The sequence below is a fragment of the Rhipicephalus sanguineus genome, chromosome 8 (assembly GCF_013339695.2).
Source record: "Rhipicephalus sanguineus isolate Rsan-2018 chromosome 8, BIME_Rsan_1.4, whole genome shotgun sequence".
Lineage (NCBI taxonomy): Eukaryota > Metazoa > Arthropoda > Arachnida > Ixodida > Ixodidae > Rhipicephalus > Rhipicephalus sanguineus.
In genome coordinates, this window is record NC_051183.1 from 135,449,798 (window position 1) to 135,473,411 (window position 23,614).

Genomic DNA, 23,614 nt, shown 5'->3' on the forward strand with positions numbered 1-23,614 from the left:
AACGGTGTCTTGATCGCCGTGCACAATACAGGGATTGTGCATAGAGACGCCGCAAGTTCGGCAGAAGCCACACGAATTGCGCTTTGAATTAAGAAGCGTCGGATCCTTCGTAACGGTAAGTCAACGTTAAACGTTTGGTAAATTTACCCCGGTTATCAGAGCGTGTTGCCAACCGTTCGGTACCACGAAGTTGTGGAGACACGCTGCTAACACGAATTAAGCAGCTGCAAATGTAAGGTTTGTCCAGTCAGCGCTCGGTCCCGGATGTTCATTGCGAACACAGAGCGCGCATTACGCCCCCGTGGAACTCTGCAAGCGTGGCTAAATTACGGAGTAGCACGCAGCGTAAGTTCGCAGGGCTGCCACTTTGTCCGCAATCTGTTTTCGCCTGCTAGCAACTGCGAGTTCACACTGAGGTGACAGATTGCGAATCCATCAGCGAGTTCGTCACAAAAAGCACACCAAAAAACGAGGCTTGGTGCATGTTTTATAGAAATGATAATTGAGTAAGTAAAGCTTCAGCATGTGTAGCAGCGCCACACGAGTTCGGAAAAGATGACCGTCTCGTCCCACGGTTTAGTTGCAAGCCTTAGATGCCCCAATCAGCAACCATATTTTAGTTTTTACAGATTTCGGTACTGACGGACTTAGTTTGTGTGCCATCATGTGTGCACAGTTCTCGATATTTAATTCACATGCCACCCTCCTCCCGCCCAGGAGAATTGAAAAATCGGAGTCAGTCAAGAACAACAAGCAGCGTGAAAAAATGTGTTTATTGACCTTAAAAAGTGCAGAATTCCAAAATGAGTGATTACAGAAGTTTCTGCTCTTTCAGGGTCACTGTTCGTGCAAGGCCGGCAATTCCGTGCGTTGCAAGCACATGATTGCAATGCTGCTATTTGCACAGAAGTAAGTGTTGCATTTACTTTTGGTGTTATACATAGGGGTGCGAGTGTTCGTATTGATGCTTGTGCAAGACATACCCTCCACTTTAAAAGATCAAAATCTGCACATTGAATCATTGAAATTATTTTATTTGTATATAACATCTTTTCTGACATTGACAAACTAGTGTGTAGAAAACACAATTTTTCAAGAAGTCTTTTCCACGTTGGCAGAATAACTGCGGTTGCAGGTGGCCTCATTTGATTGAAACACTTGCAAGATTTATGTGACAGATGCTTACACCTTCAATACAAGCGTGTTCGATTCTAATAGTCACACTGCGACTAAGCTAAGTCTTAACTCACCTGCAAATGAACATGTTTGGTCGCACGACTTCCAACCTCTGTCAAACTATTTCAGGATTAGTGTTCTTGGGCAAATAAAAAAGGACTATTTAAAGTTAGTAATGGTCTTACTTATTGCATCATCCATTTTTTCACGTGCGATGTTCACCCATGCTCAACATTACTTCTGTCAAATCCCTCAGGGCTGGAATCGCAAATCTAGAGCAGCTTACGTCGACAGATGTGACGCAAGCATGGGGAAAGATGAAGGGAAACTCCATCTATGAGCCAAGACGGGTGAAGGACCTCTTCCATGTGCGACCTTTTCCAGCAGTCAATCGGACCAGGCAAAGCTGGAAACTACCCAACAACGGCTGATAGGAGCAGCTCCTGGAAGTGCTCTGGGAAAGCACGCAGCAGGCCGATGTTTGCAGAATATAATGGATAATGCGAGCCAGAGCACCGAATACCAAAGTTCTGGGTCGGAAGCTACCGTACTAATCAGCCACATTATCACGAACTGGCATGTACAAGAGCACAAGGATGTGCACTACCACGAGGTAGTATTTAAAGATTGGAATAGACTCAAAATTTATCCATTCACTTATGACAATTTGAGCAAAGACTTGTCAACTTTAAATGAAAAGAAAGTTGTGCTGTCGCAAGATGAGGCAGTTAATGTCTGCAAAGAAACTGCCGGGCAAGATAACACAACATGGCAAAGGGAAAGAATGGTGAGAATCACCGGAAGCAAATGCCACATACTCTACCGCTTCACCCCTCAAGAGGCTGCCGGCTGGGAGCACAATATTTGGAAGCTGTTGACAAAAAACTTTGCGGGAAATGAGTCAACGAGGCTAGGAAAGGCTTGTGAGAAGCCAGCACTAGAAGAGTACGCCCTGAGCACAGGTGAACAAGTGTGCACATTTGGGCTCGTCGAAAACCGTGAGCTTCCTTGGTTGGTGTTTAGCCCAGTTGGCATTTTATTTGGAGGCGGGAACTCGGAAATACTTATTGAAATTAAAAGCCCTGTGCTTGGAAAAACAGAAAGGATTGTTGACCTTGTGAAGCAGAAGAAAATACCATACAACATATGCGATGGTGAGAACTCTACTTGAGGCATTGTTATTACACACAAATCCAACTGGGACTTTTCCTACTGGGTCTACACGCAGCCCATATTATTGTATACATTCAAGTGGAGTCCCTAGTGATTGTAGTGAACAAGTCTATAACTTTTGTTGATAATCTCATCAAGCCACTACAGTCTTTCAGTAAGTTTGTCTACTTCTCGCGCTATTTGCCGGAGCTCGTGAAATACACAAAATAAGTGCCAGGAATGAAAAAAAAACTGAAGGACACTTAGTAAATTCCAAAGTGTGTTCGTCGAAAGCTTGTGAAGGAGTGCTGTTGTGCGCGCGCTGTGCCATCACGTGATTTCTGAGAGAGTGTGAGCGGGCACGGACGGTCGGACACTGCCGGTGTATCATCACATTATTGATGAGAGTGTGAGGGGGGGAGAGGCCACAGCTGGCACCGTTCTGGAGCATGGATGGTCGTACGCCTCGAGTATGAGCCATTGAAGGCTTTCGCTTTAATAACTGTCTGTTATTTTTGTAATACTTCAGCTATGTTATGTAAATTGCTGAATGTAGTGAAGTGTTGTCTGTGATTGTACCACTGCTTCGGGTTTCACATTATATTTGCCCATTATTCCTGCTTTATATTGTTGCAAACAGCACTGATCATTCTGCATTGTAAATGTGCATTTTCTTGTATCTTGAATTGTTGTAATCCATTTAGCAAGTTGCTTGCAGCACTGTGGAGACTGCAGGGCTATTTTGCACAAAGTAAAAGCGAAATTTCACAAAACGAATTTATCTGCACTGCCTACTCGGCGTGGGGCCTGTAAGTTCTAAACTGAGTCTTGTGTACGTTTTATATTTGTGTTCTGATGCATTATCAGTGTATTCACGACTACTTCACACTCTGTCAAAGTTCCATATTGAAATTCTTTGACATGAGGTTTGGTATTTATGGCTGAACAAAACAGCTGATGAGGCAGTGGCGCAGCCAGGGGGTGACACACTGGTCTTGTGCCGCCCCTTCGAAATTTATTTTTGCCATTGCATTGTTATCCAGCCAGTGGTTAGGTGGGAATGATCCCAAAGCAGGAACTATCTTTTCGTTGTGAAAACAAAGGTTAGTTGAAGGCATACGCAACCTTTGAACGTGGCGAGGCCATACACTTTAAGTTTGAAGTGTTATTCACAACTGTACATGAGAATGGGAGATGACTATATTACTGTAATGCAGCAAATAACTGCGAATGTCTCGACTCTTGCAGTTATAAGGCAGTTACAAATAGACTTCTTTAGGTGCGCGAGCATGTAGCTGGTTTCCACTTCATAGCTGCGGCCCTGCACTATGGACTACCGTCTTGTTTAGTTCCGATGAAGTACCGACGTCTTGAGCTCTAAAAAGGCGTGCAGTATTTCTGAATCAATATGTCATTCCCAGGAGCTTGTAGTGATTACTTAGTCGTTTTGTGCAACAATGTGCATTAATTATATGCTAGTTTTGCTCGACCACTGTCTTTGTTGTTTTTTCTACGCCTTCAGTCTCATCAGCGAAAAACAAAGACATTAAAGCTGCCATAGTTTGACTGGTATTAGTGTACCAGGTTCTTTCAACTTTGGTAAAATGGGAGTGGGAAATAGCGGCTGATGATAAAACAGGAGTTGGAAATAACACTAAGAGAGAGAGAAACAACATTTATTGAAAAAAATGTGCTTCATTGCGGGTGGGGTCCTTCTTTCAAGGCTCCACTGGCTATAGCGGCTCGGCAGGCCTGACTTAGGGTTGCCAGTTGGCTTCCGTTCAGCGAGTCGTGCCACACGACCACGTGTGTATTGGGTGCTTATGTCCTGTGTCGACTGCAGCCGGTCGCTCGGGACAGTGGCAGGTTATGTGTGTTAGTGTTGGAATATCTCCGCACCACGGGCATGCGTTGGCATATCTCTCTGGGTACATGACGTGAAGCTTATGCAGATTCTGAAAGGTATTGGTCTGCAGGCGGCGCCAGTCCCGCGCTTGGTGTCTGTCGAGGACCTTGTGAGAAGGTGCCCCGATGCGGCGATCTAATCTTTGTTTGTCTAGGATGCCACGCCGTGTCACACCATCATCTGTGTCCTCTTCAGAGGCGGGTGAAATAACACTGACAAACGTTAAGATTCGCAAACACATTTCCAGTCACATTATGAAATTGTAATAGCCTGACGAAAATACAATCCAGAGAGACACTGCTACATATAAGGTAAATATGAACGCTTGTAAATTTGACATCATAAGAACATGGTTCCATTGGAGTTGCCAGCCCTGCATTGCATGTTTCTTTTAAAGGACCCCTGACAGTGAAATTTTTGTTTGTGGCTTTTCTTACTCCAATCTGTACCTTTGTGTCTGGTAATCCCGCAGTTGAATCATAAATGCTCCAAAGTGTTGTATATTAAAGGCTTGCGTAGTTAATTTTGACATATTTCAGCATCACTATGAAATGCCGGCCTAAAATTATGTAACTAGAGCCCCACTGCAAGGGAGTCCCTAAAATCAAATGCGCTCAAGGCTTAGCGACGCTAAAAATGCAGTTTTCAAATCGGCCCCACGCATGGTAAGGAATGAGATCCGCAACTTGTGGGTACTGTGCTTGCAGCGTCCCGTCCGTAGGTAAAGCAAGGAAGACGGAGGCTTCAACTCGCAACAAACAACAACAATTTATTTAACTCTACGCTGCATACGGCGGAGTCGGTCCAGGCACACGAGACGACGAGGCGACGACCATGATCGGCGGCAGTAGCAATCGGCCAGCGCGGCTGGCAGCATGCGTCCTTCCTGGCATCCCAGGCACGTCTCTCCTGGGCGGCGCGCAGGCGGCGCCTTTTAAGCCGCGCAGCTGGGCCACGCCCACAGCCTCTGCGCAGTACGTGGCGAATGACGTGATGGGGACCGGAGGATGGTCCGGAAAGGCCAGCTGCAGGGACCCTAAAGCATAGAGAGGACAATGAAAACCAGTAAACATTTTCTTCTCGCCACCAACAAAATTATGTGCATTCAACGCATAACAAGGCGAACGGGACATTAAAGTACTTTGAGAATGCCTATGAATGCTTCCTCCTCCCTCCAAAATTCGTGGAAAAACGAAACTGGAAAAAAGTACGAGTACAGGGAATAAGTCATTTTGCAAACCCCTCTTGTCCGTCCCCGGGGACGCAGGTTGTACCATTTGCTTGGTGGTGTGGGTGACTGGGTGGCCAAGCCCTGGTGAGGCATATCTGGATGATCAGCTGCTGCGTCTTGCCGTGCATAAAATGGTTTCATATCTGATTCATGAATAGGGCCACACGCTTGATTAGTTAAGCAGTCTTTCAGCATGTACGAGAGCCTGGATTTCTGGGTGATTCTGTACGGTCCGTCCCACCTATTAGCTAAGGAAGCGGCAAAACCTTTCGAGGCGTCGCTGAGCGGGTGTGTCCGCTTCAACACCAAGTCCCCAACCTCAAAGCTTACGTTTTGTCGACACTTCTCATACTGTCCTGCCTGTTCGATTCGGGAGACATCGAGGTGCTGTCTGGCTTGTTGTACCGCGTCGGTCACCCTCTGTCTCAGGTCCCCTGCAAACTTTGAATAAGGCCTTGAAGAAGCGGTTGCACATGTCAAAGCACTGTCCTGCGGAAAGCTCAATTCTTTGCCCAGGTTAAGTTGAGCAGGAGTGAAACCTGTTGAGCGATTAACTGTCGTCCTAGTTGCGAACGCTATTTCTGCCAGTTTCAGATCCCAGTCTTTATGATGCTCAGTATGCGCGACAAGCATATATTTCAGATTTCGGTTTACCCGTTCCGTGATGTTGGCTTGCGGGTGATACACAGACGTGCGCTTGTGACGAATTCCCAAAGCGTCACAGGAATCCGTGAACACCTTGCTGGTGAAGTACGTCGCGTTGTCCGCGATCAGCTGGGCAGAGAATCCGATCCTCGTGAAGGTTTCGAGAAGGCAGACCCATACTTTTTGCGAAGTGAGCTTGCGCAAAGCAAACAATTCAACCCATTTTGTGAAATGGTCAGTCACAACAAGCAGATACTGGTTTCGCCGTGGACACATGGAAAACGGGTACATTACGTCACACGCAACAATCTGCCATGGCGATGTACTCTCAACTGACTGCATTGTTCCTAACGGTAAACCCCCACGTGGTTTCGCTTTTTGACAAACTGAACAGGAACGCCCGTAGCGTAATACATCATGTTTCAACCCTGGCCACGTTACAGTACGACACAGCTTCTCGTAAGTCTTCTGCCCTGAAGAGCGACCAGCTAAAGCACTGTAATGGTAGTACTTTATGAACAATTTGCGAAGTTTGCGAGGAATAACAGCTCGAAACGGTGACTCCACACTACCATCATCAACCTGAGGAAAGTATCGGAACAAGAGGCCTCCTTCTCCGAGCAGGTAGCAGTCGGTCTCCTCGTCGTTTCCCGTCTCAGTTGGATCACGAGCCGCTAGCTTTTCTGACACCTTACGACAAAAGCCATCGCCTTGCTGTGCTGCAAGAAGCTCCTGTTTAGTGACCAAAGTACCCCAACGTGACTGCATTGTCACAGCTGGTGTCGTAACCGCACACACTGTTTCCGGCTCGACCTGGGGTTCAATAGACAAAGGTGCACGTGAAAGTGCGTCAGCAACTATGTTAGTGCTACCCTTCTTGTACTCAATGACATAGACGCAGCGCTGCAAGGTAAGCGCTCATCGGGCCAATCGTCCCGAGGGATTAGGCAATCGTTTCAGCCAAGAGAGCGCTTGGTGATCAGTCTGAATGACAAACTGAGCCCCGTTCAAAAACATGTCGAACTTCTTTAATGCGAAAATGATAGTCAGGCACTCTTTCTGTTACCGAGTAGTTGCGTACCGTCCCGGTCAGAGTGTGTCTTGCGAACGCAACGGGCCTCAGAGCGCCTACGCATTCCTGCAAAAGTACTGCGCGAAGTCCGTAATCGCTGGCGTCTGTCTGTAACACAAAAGGTTTGTTAAGATCTGGCAGCTGAAGGGAGGCGTTACTGGTGATCGCTTTCAGAAGCGTGTAGAAAGCTGCTTATTGCTCACCGCTCCAGAGCCATTTCGCGCCTTTATTCAGCAGCTGAGTTGTCGGGAGATGTCTGCGCACTGCAAAATGAAGTCACGATAAAAAGCAATCATTCCGAGAAACCTTTGCAAGCTCTTAGTATTCTGGGTGGGGGGGGGGGTAATCTGCAATTGCCTTCAGTTTATCTGGGTTTGGTTTTAGTACGCCGTTGTCGAGAACCAACCCAAGAAGGTTGATTTTGTTAGTAGCGAGCTGCAGTGTTCAGGGATGAACAGTTAGACCGGCTGCTGACATGCGCTGTAGCACCGTATGCAAGTGTTCAAGATGCTCTTCAAACGTGCGCCAAAACACCGTCACATCACCAAGACCAAAGCGCATAATTAAACTTTGCATCACCTAAGACCATATCCATCATGCGATGATAAGAACTCGGACTATTGGAAAGACCAAAGGGCATGCACACAAACTCGAACAAGCCTCTATGATATGTGAATGCCGTTTTCGGAATATCGTCAGGGTGAACCTCGATTTGCAGATACCCACGAGAACAGTTAATAGTGGTGAAGAAGTTTGCGTTTCCCAGCGTATAAGTTATGCTCGATATTGCTGGCAAAGGGTAGGAATCTCTCACCGCGACTCCGTTGAGCCTGCGGTAGTCCACACAAAGACGTTCTGTACCATCTTTCTTTGGAGCCACTACCACAGGGAAGGCCCACGGACTGTCCGAGGGTCGTACGGCTCCTGTGTCGATCATTTCGTCCAGGGCTTTATCGAGAACGGCTCGCTTGTGCTGGCTCAGCGGTCTCGGGTTGCAACGCCATGGCCGGGCGTCGCCGGTATTGATGCGATGCACTAGGACGTCGGTCTTCCCAGGATGTTCCGTCAACATTCCCGAGAACGGTGTCAGCACGGCCTCTAGCTGCTTCCGTTGGTGGTTCGTTCCCGTGAAGTCGCTGAGGGACTGCATGACTGCTGACGGCAGGGTGGTGTGTGTGGCTGCCACGCCTTCCGCGTGTCTTGGTAGAGGCACGAAGTCTATCTTCTCCGCAAAGGGTGTTGTCTTGGACTGTCCGTGAAGGCGGTGGCCTCTTGCAGGAAAGTCGAGTGTGAGCCCCTCGTCTGCAAGAAAATCTCGACCGAGAAACATTGACACTGATAGACCAGGCAAACAAACAAATCGCTGGACCTTGGTTGTTCCATTAAAGCTTATCCGTAAACGAACACAACCTTCAGCGTTTGATAGGTGGCTTGATGCCATCCGCAACTGAACATTTGAGTTACGAAACTTCATCTTTTTAGCTTTACACTTCTCAATTAACACGGCACCGATTAACGAGATTCCTGAACCGGTATCAAGAAGAGCTGGTACAGTAATGCCCAGCGCTTTAAATTTCATCGTTGGTTCTGGAGACTGCGCTTGCGTTACGCGGCAAATAGAGGGAACGATGACTGACTCACCAGCTTGATGTTCGTCCATTACACGCTCCGGACAGCGTTCCACGCTCCTGGCATTTACGGCCGTGGGCTGCGACACGCCGCCAGTGGTTAGTGTCGCCGGCCAAAGCAGTTTTCCGAACCTGCATTCGCGCTATGGCGCGCAAAGCATGACCAGTTTGACCGCACTGGTAGCATACGACATTCGTATGTCTTCGTTGGCCAGTTAACCTATCACTGAAATCACGCCTTTCGGCGGAGTGGCCCCCGGAGTACCCATGACAGGAGCACCTGTCGCAGTCGGCTCGCGCAGGACTTGTGAACCCGGCGTATCGGGACTGGGGGTCCGACCGACTATGCTTTTGTATGGCTCGAGCAAGGAGCGAGCGCTCTGCACTATGACGCTGCTCCGCGGACACTTGCTCCCAGGGACAGCTTACCCCTGATACGGTATTCAAAGGGGCGTGCGCCGCCCTTGCCCATTTTCGAAGGAGTCCAGGGCGCGGGAGGAGATAGCCGTGAATACGCCTGGGCTCGTCAGGTCGCATGAGGGATGGGCTACGAGGGCGCGCCAAGCCACTGACGGCTCAAGAGCAGATTGCGGCGCTGGCACGTAAGTGCTCTCAGCTGACAGGGCGTCTTGTACACCGAGGGCCTCCCGTGCCAGGTGCTGAAGGGTTTCGAATGTGCGCCCATAAAGAAATGGCCTGAATCTGGGATGACTGTCGAATGACCCGAGCTACTTGGTCCCTTTCCGAGGCAGTCGATGCTGCTCGGCGATGCAATTCCTGCATCATCCGGACGTACTCGAGCAAACTTTCGTCCGGATGCTGCGTTCTTAGTTCGAGCACACGCTGGACTCCTAGCTCGTACCCAGGGGGCAGAAATTCCTCTCGGAAGAGCTGTTCAAATTCTGCCCATGTGGGGAAAGGTGTTTGTAGCCTCCATGACCGTCCTGCGGCATCCCGTAAAGCCAACGGCAGGATTCGAGCCATCACGTGCGCTTCCGAGGCACCGGTTGCTCTGACATACCTGTCTATTTCCTCTAGGAAGTCAGCCACTGATTTCGGGTCGTCGTAACCCGTGTACGTGGGTAGCGTGGTCGAAGGCAAGAGCTGTGGTTCGCCGGCCCGAGTGTCCATGCGGTCCATGACCGCGTTGCACAACTCAGCCACACCCTGAAATGTGTTCAGCTGCTGGGCCAGCATCTTCTCAGCCTGCTCGTGTGAAGAATCCTGCTGGCCTCCGGTCGGCAAGATCGTCTCGGACCGGAGATGCATTCCGTCTGCCTGCGCGATGAAGAGAGAAAAAGAAAACCCGCGCCACGAAAGAACACACAAGAGAATGCGCTACACCGAGACTCAGCGAACGAGAGAAGGGACCGGACCTACGTCCACCGTGCTATTTCTGCGGGCGGGAGCAAAAACCACGTTGGGCGCCAACTGTGGGTACTGGGCTTGCTGCGTCCCGTCCGTAGTTAAAGCAAGGAAGACGGAGGCTTCAACTCGCAACAAACAACAACAACTTATTTAACTCTACGCTGCATACGGCGGGGTCGGTCCAGGCACACGAGACGACGAGGAGACGACCAAGATCGCCGGCAGCAGCAATCGGCCAGCGCGGGTGGCAGCATCCGTCCGTCCAGGCATTCCAGGCGATAGCCGGTGGGCGTGGTTCCCACACACTGTATTCGGCTGGTAACCGATGGATAATACAGTGGAACTCCTGAGTAACGAACGCCCTCAAGAACGAAATTCTCGCGACAAGAGAGAAAGTTCGCGTCAACGGCGAACATCCACGGAGTTCAATGCATTTGCCCCCTCTCGACAGCCGAGATATTTTCTAAAGTTCTCCCGCAATAAAGAAAGTTTCAGGTAGGAATCCGCAACATTTTTTTCAACTCGTGAGGAAGTTGGGAACCTAGAAGTCCGAAAACTACAGCACTGCCATATTTGACAAGTCGGGCATCTACGTTTCCGCCAACAATGATCGGTGCCACCACTGTTGTTCACATTCGGTCGGATGATGATGATAACAATAGGGCTGATATGATAGCCACAAGTTCAACAAGACGTGCTTGAATTGCACATTTTTTCTGCTGACGCTGACAGATCGTGCACGAAGAGTTTAGCGAGAATGCTATCATCGAAAGTGTGCGCACAGGATATGAGAGTGACGATGAGAGTGAGGAAAGCAAGAAAACACAAGAAAGCATGTAAGTTCGCGCAATGTTCTCCATGCTCTTGACATCAGTCGCTCTTTTTTCGGTTCCTACGACGATGGGGAATCTATGCGAACCTTATTAAACTGTGAGGCTCCAGCCGTCAAGCTCCTTCACAGCAACGTGAAACAGAGCAAGATAAGCGACTCCTTTGAATAAATCTGGTTGGGCGAAGTAATTGGCGTGGGTATTTTATTGTTTTCGCGACAACGAAATTCTCAAGATAACGAAAAAATCCCACTTCCCCGGTGATTTCGTTATTGAGGGGTTCGACTGTATTTGCGACGGATTATTGAACTCGTTATTGCAAAACGCGATCACTTTAAGAAGATACTGCTAGTGACGTCGCCGACTCCTTCAATCATGCTGTCGTCATCCGGTATGGTGCGTGGTCGTCCACATCTTAGGTGAAGACCTCTATAATGTTGAAGACCGGTGTTTCGGTTGTTTCGCAAAAGTTATGCTTGTGTTTATCAGCACCATGACTTCACGTCACATAATTGGCATTTCCCTCGTGTAGTAGAATAAATGTTCTACTTTTACCGGCTTGAATACTAATGAGGTGTTCACCTTAGATATAGTCGATCCTGCATACCGGCCGTTTTTTCGTCGCAGCTAGGCGGTTAAGGCCGTGAGGCACGGCCTTTACCACCTCGGTGCTGGATATATGTTCAAGTTGATCTTAAGATCTGAGACAGTTGTCTCCCTTATCTAACTTTTGCATATAACACTGGTATGCAGGAACCTGCAGAGCTTGCCCTTTTCCGCTTGCTTCACGGCCGCCAGGATACTTCGATATCAGACGCCATGCTTTTACCTGATGCCTTTGCGACCACCACCGTAAATGTTGTACAATATGCTCAGAGCGCAGAAAACGCTGGTCAACTAGCTCGCCAACGCGTTGGCTCACAACACCACTACGATGCTTAAGGGCACAACCTTCGCCACAGAGTAGCCGCCTACAGCCCCAGAGGAAAAGTAGGATCTGGAGACCCGTACGCCAAAGCGACAAGTTGGAGAAAATCTTGCGGCATTGTTTTGGGCATTACCGTGTTTTTAACGTCTCAACGACGTCAGCTACTCAGTTAATCTAGATGCCAACGTGTGCTCCTCCCGTCGTGCAGAACAACCGGACATCGTCCACGTGGTTAGAGCGAAGCGTTATTACTAACGCTGAAGGCATCAACTTGCCTTCGCATGACCGAAAGCATCTGGCCTATGCTTTTGCCAAGACGGAGCAATCCCACGCGCATTTAGTGGGTATGTGGCAGTTTAGCGCCTACAGTTACGCCTTTACTTATGTGCGGTGGAGGAATCCCTGTAGCTACACGAATACGACGACGTTGTGCTCGAACGGAGCTGTTCCGCTCTTTTCCGTGCTGTTACTTCTTATCTTTTTGTTACCATGATCATATTAATAAATACAGTCTTTCTTTGCGTTCATAGTATCTATCTACCTATCTATCTATATATCTATCTATCTATCTATCTATCTATCTATCTATCTATCTATCTATCTATCTATCTGTCTGTCTGTATAGACAGCGTGCCCCAGCAAACTCCAGCCAAAGCATTAAAATATGCCGACGCACTCTATGACGACACGACCAAATGCGTGTTGCTTACTATTGCCTTATATACGCCGCGCTATTTTTTGTGTTCTGGCTGATTGCCTAATAGGCATGCCTAATTAACTCACTTTTGAAGCAACAAACCTAGGCGAAAACTTCCAATGAGAAAGTTGTACATAGTTGATCAACACTTCTTGCGCAAAATTTTCTTAGACGACGGACGAAACAGACACGGACAGGCGCATAGTGCGTCCGTCGTCTAAGAAAATTTTGCGCAAGAAGTATTGACCATGGAGTACCAACTAGCTCGAACCCAAACCTTGTTGTAGGTAGGTTCGCAAAACGTCCGATTAGACAGTTTCTAACTTTCTTCTATCTACTAGGTTTTATTGTTTTTCTGCTTACTACAAAATCGCGAAAGATACAGAAAATACCACGGGACATGCCCGCTCGCGCGCCTTTACGCGGCGTGACTCTAGTGCTACCTAACTTTCGGCGGGCAAACGATCGTTTCCCTTCGTGGCGTTTCATGACAGTGATACTCAGACGCAGCTGTTATCGTTTGTGTTGCCGCGAGGAAAATGAGCCTCACCGCACAGCCACCGCCGTCGTCGCTGCCTGGTCGAGGCAGCACACACGGCCAAATACCGTGGTCGCTTCAACGCGAAACGTTTTGGTGCATTGCGATCATGGCGCACATAGATGCGCGAATGTGCATGTCACGCGGTATTTTAGGCGCGAAGCACCCTTGGGTCCCGTCGTGTCGGCGTGCATCATCGTGTCCTGTCGTGATGGTTCATTTGCTTGAGCGCAACGGCGCGCAACAGAGAGCGAACGGCGCGCATCGACTTTGGAAATGCTATTTCCTGAATGAACGCTGAACTACCACCTCGTAAGGAACGAGAACGCGCCCTCGCCCGCGAGACAGAACGCCGATGGAGGCAGCGTATTTAGTGATTGGAAAAACCGACTGCTCGCGCTGCACAACCGTTCACAGGCCACCGCGTATATATAGGCACTGGATCGTGACCTGGAATGTAGTGAGCATAGCAGACTGGGCTTGTTGGTTTAATATATTTGAAGTTTTAAGGCGCGAATAAGACACGGACGAAGAATTGGAACACACACACGGAGCGCCACTTCCAACATAGATTTATTTCTATGTTGGAAGTTGCGACTGCGCATTGAGGCACGTTGACGGCGCGCGTGGTGTATAAATATGTTCTGTGCTCTTTCGAAACAAATCTATGTTGGAAGTGGCGCTCCGTGTGTGTGTTCCTATTCTTCGTCCGTGTCTTATTCGCGCCTTAAAACTTCAAACTGGAATGTAGTCCCGGTGGAAGATTTCTCTAGTGCGTGCCTCAACAATAAAAAATCGCAGCTTGCACGTTAACTAAAAGCGGACTGCGGGTCTCGGTGTCTAATCTATCTGCTGTCTCTCATTGCCCATTAGCAGTGATTTTGCTGTCGGAAACAGGCGCACACTGCATGCTTCGCCTCTCCGCAGGCTTCACGTTAGCGAAACAGAAATACCCTTCCCTACATGCATCTCCCCTCTCCAAATTCTCTTTTTTTTGTATTTCGCGGGCGTTGTTAATAAGCAGGCACACATTATTACCTTGTAGATAAAAAGTTAGAAGCTGTGTAATCGAATGTTTTGCAGACCGAGTTACAGATTTTCCGTTGGAATTTTTCTCCTAATTTGGTTGCCTCAAAAGGTAAGTTAATATACATTCATAAATATGCAATTAAGCAGAAAACAAACAAATAGTGTGACGTATTCAGGGCAATAGTAAGCAATCTTCATTTGGCTGCGTCGTCATAAAGTGCGTCGGCATATTTTTAAACTCTGGCTAGAAGTAACTGGGGCAACCTGTATAGGTATATGCAAATATGTATGTATATGGATATATGTAGCGCGTAGGCAAGATAACCGATGCTTAGTAAGAGTAAGTGACTGGATTCTAAGAGAAGGCAGACGCGCGATGGGGGAGACAGAAAGATAGTGGGTAGATTAGATTAAGAAATTTGCGGACATAATGTGGCAGCAGCAAGCACAGCAGCGGGTTGATTGGCGGAACATGGCAGAGGTCTTTGGCCTGCAGTGAGGGCAGTCAGGCTGATGATGATGATCTATCTATCTATCTATCTATCTATCTATCTATCTATCTATCTATCTATCTATCTATCTATCTATCTATCTATCTATCTATCTATCTATCTTGCCGCGTAGAGCTCGGTGCCATCGTGGGGGCCTGTACTTGGTATATAAAAAACGTGGGATAGGATGGTAGGAGTGTATGATGAACATGACTTGCATGTGATGAGATGAAAATTGGCCGCGTATCTGCGTGCTTCGCTGCAAATGTCGTGTAAAGACGATAGAAGAGGCGCTGTGTGAGATATGGACGCCATCTGGCAATACGTCGGGAAACATGAGTGCTCTGTTGCGTGCTGGTAGTCCCGACGCAGCAGCAGGCGAAGACCTTTGCAGAGAAACGTCCGCACTCAACGAGTACTCTCCACACACTCTTTTATTTACACGTCGCCTGGGTAAAACAGGAACGCCAGAGCGGCGCCCACAACCGGCAGCCTGAAGGCCGCCCACAACGCTGCTTTTTCATTTTTTAAATATTTTTTTCACCTTCTTGGCCTTCTCAAAACTAAAGTTTTTCAACACCAACCCATGGCATTCGTACAGTGCAATACAGAACCGAAACCGAAACACAACAATGAGCTCGGGCGAAGGGCACGGAGGAAGGCAAATTTCAGCGCAGTCGCATTTTCAGCTTTGTTGAAGCAGCGCTCACTAGACGACGAGGAAGTAAAAGAAGGCACAGGACAGGCAGCGCCTGTCCTGTGCCTTCTTTTACTTCGACGTCGTCTAGTGAGCGCTGTTTCAACGAAGATGAATGCATACCAACTCGCTCAAGCTTCCATTCTTATGCATTTTCAGCGCAGCTTAAGAAACTAGGGTCCTTAAAATTACGTATGTATGCATTTTCTATTAAAGGAACACGCCACCTAATACTTACCTAGTGATGTTGCACCTCAGATATGCATGATATTTACTTTTTGATCGACAACATTCACAAGTATGAACAGCCGTACCAGTTCAAGACGGCTGGCCCTTGGGCAAGTGGTTCAACTTTGGCCGAGTGGCTGAATCGAGGGACGTGCCGACAAACAGAAAGACAGACAGAAAGACAGACAGACCAAAATTTCTGCGTTTAAGTTCCCCAAGAAAGACTATCGTCTTTAATAACTGAAGCTTCCTGTCTCGTATGTCGCGAAACCCTTGCCTAGTGTTTCTTGCAGCGCATACCCGCATACCACGGCTCGTAGTGTGCGGGCATGCGCCACATATGATCCACAGTGTAAAACCAGACACTGGAAGAGTAATTGAAATCATTATTGTACACTTTGTGCGCAATAAACGAGAGAAATACCCACAGTTAGTTATAAATGCCGTTATTATTGGAGCAGGTGCACGCTTACAAACATGCTGCCAGGTCCTCTACCAGAAACCATGACTCACATTTTGTATTACATTATCTCGCTGGTGCTTGTATAGCCTCAATTGTGGATGACACGTCGACTGCCTGGTTTGCACCAATGTAAGAAACTTTCCATATACAATCCCATGACTGATCAAGCTGTAATGTCAGCGTTGCTTGTCCCCGCTAAATGGGATATTTGTGCTGCACAATGAGGGCCGGTGTTACGTTGGACAACGAGTCACCTTTTCCCCACCGGTGTAGTCAACTTCCGTGGTAAGAGCAGAACATGCACACTCAATTTACACAAAACCACTGAGCCACGTCTTAAGGCTTTGCTGAAGGTGCTGCTTAGGCAGCTACTCGCCGAGTGCTTCGCATGAAATCAATCTCCAGATATTTTGTTGTAGCGTTCGTCAGCGTCTGGACCAGCCCACCAAAGGCGCATGCTAGACCACCGAAACCAGACTTTCGCGTTAAATTTTATTTATATCTCTTATGTTGCTGCCATCAGCTTGGGCAGTTTGATGTAGCACCACAAGATGGCGCTCTTATCGCTTTTATATTCATTGAAAAGAACGCGATCCGGGCCGCATGGGTCAGTCAGCATTTGGACTGAGCCTCGAGTTTGTGCTGCCTCGGGAGAACAGGGCAACTGCCGACTAGAGATAAAAAGTCACAGTTTCGCCGCAAGGGCGAAGCAATGAATGCGATAGCAAGAATTTAATGCTATACGAAGTGAGGCTCGCCAGTGAATACTCTCAGTTTGAACAGCGCTCCTGTTGCAAATGCGGCCGAAGCAGAAAAGGAAACTAGCGTGCGTCAAGTGTCGAGCTGTGACACTTGATAGTTCGCGCTCATCTTCTCTTTGTTCGTTTAGCCGCGTCCCTTGAGCTCGAGTGACGTTCGTACGCTCCGTAACATGAGCGCGGATCTCACGGTGAAAGCGTGAAACATCCCTCTTCCCCTCACCACGAGAAAACCGCGCGGGCACAAAGCGGAAGGGCAAGGTTCTCCCTGCGCAAATATAAGAAGAAGCGAGCAAGCTCGCCGACGACTTTTAAATGCGCCCGTCGCGCTCGTAGCGCCATCTCGCTGGTAATGAAGAAATGCTTACAAGCGCCTGCCGTCTCTGAGTCCGTCCAGCGGTAAAGGGTGTGTATATAACGCTCGCCGTTAGCTACGTGGAGGATCTGCGCTTCGTGGCGCAGTGGTTAGCGCCATTCGCTGCGGAGCAAGAGGTCCCTGGTTCGATTCCGTGCTTCGGAAACATTTTTCTGACTTATTTTTCTTTGGGGCTTATATATATATATACATACTTATACATATACGGTGCATGACGGCGGCGACGGCAAAATTCAGCCGAGACTGTCCATATAATTGCTATCGCAATAAAATCTGTGAGTTGGGCGCGGTGGAAAGCACAGGCGCCTGGAATAAACAAGAATGTCGTCCGTGGACGGACTGGAAGCATTTCACGCAAGCACAATTGAGTGGCCGGAATGTCACGAGCGTGTTTTGCTTTGCTTCGCTGCGAACGATGTGGCCGAGGATAAAAAGAAAGCGGTATTCCTGACAAGCTGCGGCGCAGCGACGTAATCTTTGCTACGGAACATACTGTCGCCTGCAAAACAAGTGATGAAACACTCGCAGCTATCTTCTCGGCCCTCGGTGCACACTTCAAGCCAAATGTTTCCGATGTGGCCGCACGTTTTAAGTTTTTTTCTAGAAAAAGGCACGAAGGCGAAGCCGTTAGTGACTACGCAGCTGCATTTAACAAGCTAGCAGATGATTGCACCTTTGGCGCAGTGCGTAAGCGAATGATGCGTGACCACATTGTCTGTGGAATTAACGACTCCAGAATGCTGACTCGCCTTTTGGAAAGTGCAGAATTGAGCCTGGAAATGGCGAAGAATGTTGTCATGGCGATAGGAACCACAAGAAAAGACCCGCACATGCTAGGCACCTCGTACGTTTCTACTGATAGGGTACAGTTGGCAAGCTTTGTAGAGCGGCCAAAAGGGACATGGCGGAGCTAAGGTGCAGTCGCAAACAGCAGACGACGCGTTGACGACACCGATACACCACATGCTTCAAGTACGGTCAGCAGGGCCACCTCGAAAGGGCTTGCACGAGGGCTCCGTCTAACGGAAGGAATGGGATGGGCTCCCGCTCCGTGCACAACATGAATGACCTTCCCGAAACAGAGCCGGGGCAAAGTGTAGAATACACCTTTTGGTCTCTTTGTACTACCAGACCGGAACCAATGAAAATTCAAGCTCGTCTCAATAAGGTCCACTGGTGATGGAACTAGACATTGTGGCCAGTGTTTTGATAATAAGCGACGCGAAATTTAACGCCCTTTTTCTAGGAGAGCCGTTAGAACATAGCTGACCTGCGGCTCAAAAGCTGTTCAGGGGAGCTGTCGGCCATATTGGGAAAACGTCGGCCACAGTAAAAGTGGGCACGCAGGAGGCGACTCTGCCGTTATTACTTGTGAGCGGAATGTGCCCGACCCATTTTCGGAAGGGACTGGATGGAAGTGTTCGGTATTACCATCTTGAGGCAGTTACACGTGAAAGAAATCAGCACCGTTGAAGGCTTGGTCGAACAATTCAGCGACGTCCTTTCAGACAACCTTGGTACGGTGAAGGGAGCCCTGGCCAGGATAACGCTACAAGAAGGAGCAAGAGCAATATTCTTCAAGGCGCGACCAGTGCCGTTCGCGCTTGTTGAGAGGTATGTCAAAGAGTTGCAGTGGTTACAGCGCGAAGGCATCATACGCCCTGTAAAGACGTCCAAGTGGGCCGCGCCAGTAGTTCCAGTGGTGTAGCAAGATGGTAGACTACGCGTGTGCGGTGATATTAAAGTCGCTATCAACCCAATCATGGTCACTGAAAGTTACCCGATCCCCAGAATCGAAGAGCAGTACGCCAAATTGTGTAGTGGAAAGAAGTTTACAAAACTTGCTTTCAAGGACGCCTGCCAGCACAAGGTAGATACGCAGTTGCAGGAGCTAGTTACTATCAACACAGTGAAAAGGCTTCTTTCAGTTCACAAGGCTTCCGTTCGGTGTTGTTTCGGCGCTCGCGTTGTTCCAGCCGAAAATGGACAAATTGCTGAGCGGCCTTCCGCACGTCGTTGTCTACTTCGACAATATCCTGGTGATAGAAAACACTCAAGACGACCACTGGAGGAACGTAAGCCAAGTTCTCAAGCACCTACAATACGCCGGCTTGCGCCTGAACCTAGCAAAGTGCGATTTTATGAAAGACCGCGCTGAGTACTTAGGACACGTCATCACTGCCGAAGGCTTGCATCCCAGCACCATCAACGTTGAAGCGATCATATTGGCGCCAAGGCCATAAGACGTGAAAATTCTGCAAAGCTTTATGGGGTTGATCACATTATACCGGAAGTTCGCCCCTCACTTGTCGGCGGTACTCAATCAATTGAATGGTATTGCTACCAGGTGTACCGTGGACCTGGGAGCCACTTCAAGAGGAAGCATTCGGCGAAAGTAAGCAGCTCTGGGCAACTGCGAAGATATTGGCGCACTTTAACCCGAAGACAACTACAGTACTCGTCACAGATGCATCGCCATATGGTCTCGGCACAATTCTTGGTCAGCGGGAAGCGTCGGGAGACAAGCGGCCAGTCGCCTTCGTCCGGAAGCTTGGCCACAGCTGGGAGAAACTACAGCCACATTGATAAGGAAGACTTATTAGTTGTGTTCGGAGTAACACATTTCAAGCAGTGCCTTAGGGAATGCGATTCGATATAGCAACCGATCACAAGCCCCGTTTGGGGCTTCTCGCGGCAAATTAGCCGATTCTAGAGTCTTACTCACCTTGACTACTCTACTGGGCACTCTTCCTGTCGGGCTATGATTACGTGTTGAAGTAAAGACCTGGTAGTCACATTGCGCACGCCGATGCACTGAGCCGACATCCGCTTCCAACAGCTGATACTCAAATCCAGAACCTGCCTGACATTTTTATGCTCCAAAGGTGTTACCCCAGAGTGTTGTCAGCGAAAGCTGTTGCTGCCGCTACGAGCAAAGACCTGCTGCTGTCACGCCATCGCGAAGCGTTTTGGGCTGGTAGAGGAGTTCCCCTAGAAGCTCCATGCAAAGAGTACGCCACTCGCCTTCATGAAATTACTTCATTCTAACAAGACAAGGCAAGCAAACACGGACACAAGAAAGAAGTCAGGACACCACAAACGCCGACTAACAACTGAATAAACGCACAACGGCGGAAAAGAAGAAGGCACGAAAACTTATCTGCGAATGCCCATGCAAAAGGCGAACCTGTCTATGCGGCACGCGTGGGGGTCTATGTGGAAGGTAACTCTTAAGGCATTTGATTTCACATTTATGCAAATAAATTGACGGTTGGCTCACGCATGCACTACCAATATTCACGATATGCCATGCCTCAATCATCTGGCGCGTTTCTTCATTTCTATGCCGGTACCACACTTCGCATTCATTGAATTTCGGCGTACACTTACACTCTGGACAATGTAAAGATAGATTAAGTGAGCCACCGGTTAGCGATCTCTTATGTCCCAATAATCTCTGGCTAATGCAGTGGCCCGTCAGGCTTACGTAGAAGCGGTCGCAGCTCCCACTACATCTCAGACTGTGTTGCTAGTATCAAGAGATGTAATATGCATCTCAAGTGTCCTGATCCTATCCGGCCTTTTGTTATTTATTGTGTCGAGGTGAAACTCAGGCCACTAATTTCAGATATGGAAGGGTATTTGTAATTATGCCGGACAGTTCGTTCTCAAAAAAAGCATTAACAGACATCAAATATAACTTAAGGACGGTAAAACTTAAGCCATCGGTAGTAAGGCAACGTGCTGTCGATCTTTTCTTAAGATATAACCTTGAGAGAATAGAGAGAGAGAGGTTTATTTACAGAAAGGCAGAGAGGTCGGCCTGAGCGATATTATGCTCTAGCCTGCTACTCTACACCGGGGGTGGGGAAAGGGGAGAAAAAAGAATGATGGATGACGATGGTAAGTAAGAAAGGTGAGTATGTACAGTCCCGTCTAGGTGGTGCAGTGCTATAGCCGCGCATCCAGTCCAGTGGCTTGTAGGAAAGCTGCAACCGCTCTTATGACCACAGTTGTGCTGTTGGCGTCAGGCCATGGGCCCAACACAACCTCATCAGTTAATGGCCTATTATGCACTCCTTCAGTCGAGGAATTAAGTTTCTGTCGTTCGCGTGCTTATGCTGGGCAGGTACGAAATATGTGCTCAAGTGTTTCTGGCACTTGACAGTGATCACAGTTGGGACCGGTGTCACTGCAGCCGATGATATGTGCATACCGTCTTGTGAAGGCCACACCAATACGAATTCAGTGAATCATACTTGTGTTGTGTAGTTTTAATTTACGAGGCATACAGAACCTCATTTCGGGGTCCCATTTGTGTAATCGCCGGTGTCGTCGCTCCGGTTTCGTCCAGTGCTCAAGTGTGCGGTCACGCATTACGTACCGAAGCAGGGCGTTCGTGTCTGGCCGTGAAAACGCAGTGCGCACTTCAGGGCCACTGGTCAAGGCTCCTTTAGCTTCGGCGTCTGTGTTTTCGTTTCCCATTATGCCGCAGTGGACAGGAATCCACTGGAAGGTGACGAGGTGGCCATTTGTTGAAGCAACGTGAAGAAGCTCCATAATTTCTATGGCTAAAATATTGTAGGCACATTTACGGCACCTCCACCGCCCAGCACCTCCACCACTTATGAGACGACGCCCAGTTCAGTAATCGAAAGGTTATATTTCAATGTCCAAAGCGGCGCAGCCCGCGTGACAAACGAAGATGATGATTACAATGGTTTCTGTACAGATGAAGATGAACTATACAGTCAGCGCTCACAATATAGTATGGACCTTGCCCGATGACGCAATTAATGGTTGAGAGAATAGCTTGTAATGTTAAGAAGGCTAAATCACTTACTTTAGGCTTGTTTTTATCAGCGAAAACACATAAGAACGAGGATTCGTTTTGAGCAGTTGTTTCAGAGTAAGGCACTTGTCAAGTCGCTGGATCTAAATATTCGCAGAACAGCTTAACCTGTTTGACTTTTTAAATGCGAATCGTTTCTGAGCGGACATCAGGCACTTTGGCCGTTTCTATCTACGTATCTATCCCTCTATCTATCTAGCCGCCTACGTCTGGGCGCTCTCCTGATCGTCTCCATAAATTCTAATATACCAAAATTGGCATAGCAGGGAATCAGTGTATGACGAACACGATTCACTGGTCATGACATGAATAACGCAAAATACCTGTCGCGTACGTCATGAAACCCTTTCTCTCAGTCAGGTGTGGCACATACCCGTATACCAGAGTTCATGTTATGCAGGTATATGACACAGGAGATATAGAGTCTCATTCACACAGTAACCGCAAACACACACATTGACACGCAAGGAAAGTGATAATAACAATAATTGTTGGTGTTTTATGTCCCAAAACCATGATACGGTTATTACAGACGCCGTAGCGAAGGGCTCCGGAAGTTTTATCTATCGGGTATTCTTTAACATGTACCCAGATCGCACAGTACACGGCCAATGCAGCATTTTGCCTGCATTGAAATGCGACAACCGCGGCCGGGATTGAACCCACGATCTTCGGGTCAGCAGCCGAGCACGATAACCGCTACACAACCGCGGCGGACGCAAGGAAAGTGAGGAAGCTGAAGACAGAACACCCCTGGAAGACGCTCAAATACCGTCCACTCGTCCGCGTGAGCCGCAGCGTGGATTACGCAAAAACCGGTGTCAATGGTTCCTACAATAAATCTGCTGAGAGAACCAGGCCTCTCATCATCAACCAGGCCTCTCATCAGCCGAGTGTCGCCTGCGCGTGCCACTCGGCTATCTGTATATCAAGGGAACTTTCCTGAATGATGCTCAGTCGCTAGTAACGGGTGTCTTGCGCATCTCTGTTCCTTCTTTGTCCTGTTCGGATTCGCATTATAAGAACTACATATCAATAGAATATAAGAACTACATATCAGCTCATCACGTCTGGTGTTGGTAACACCCATATTGGCATCATTAAGCAACTGTAAACGACTGGTTATATACTAGATATACTCTTCAACATATGAGTGTGCGTATACCACTTCCACATTTCTCTCGCGTCAGTCTGTAACGCCTCGTACAATGTCAAAAATTACGCCACAGTCACCATCACGCGTATGCTTCGCATAACATCGATTCCCACGGTACGTGGGATCTGCCGAATTTTTTCAGTTCCTTTTGGTATGCTGAGTTCTCAGGCGCTAGTTCAGTTCCTCTCAGGGGAGAACCCCGGCCGTTGTAAAGCGTTTATTATGGATATTGAAGACCTTTATTATTCCTTGCCGCATGAGGACTTGTTAAATTGTGGTAATGAATGTATAAACGAGCAAGGCCACGAGACGGTCTTCACCGATAAATGTGGTGGTTCTGCCGGGGCTTTTCTTGAAAATATTTCCATGTACTGAAAGTCGACAATGGTAGGT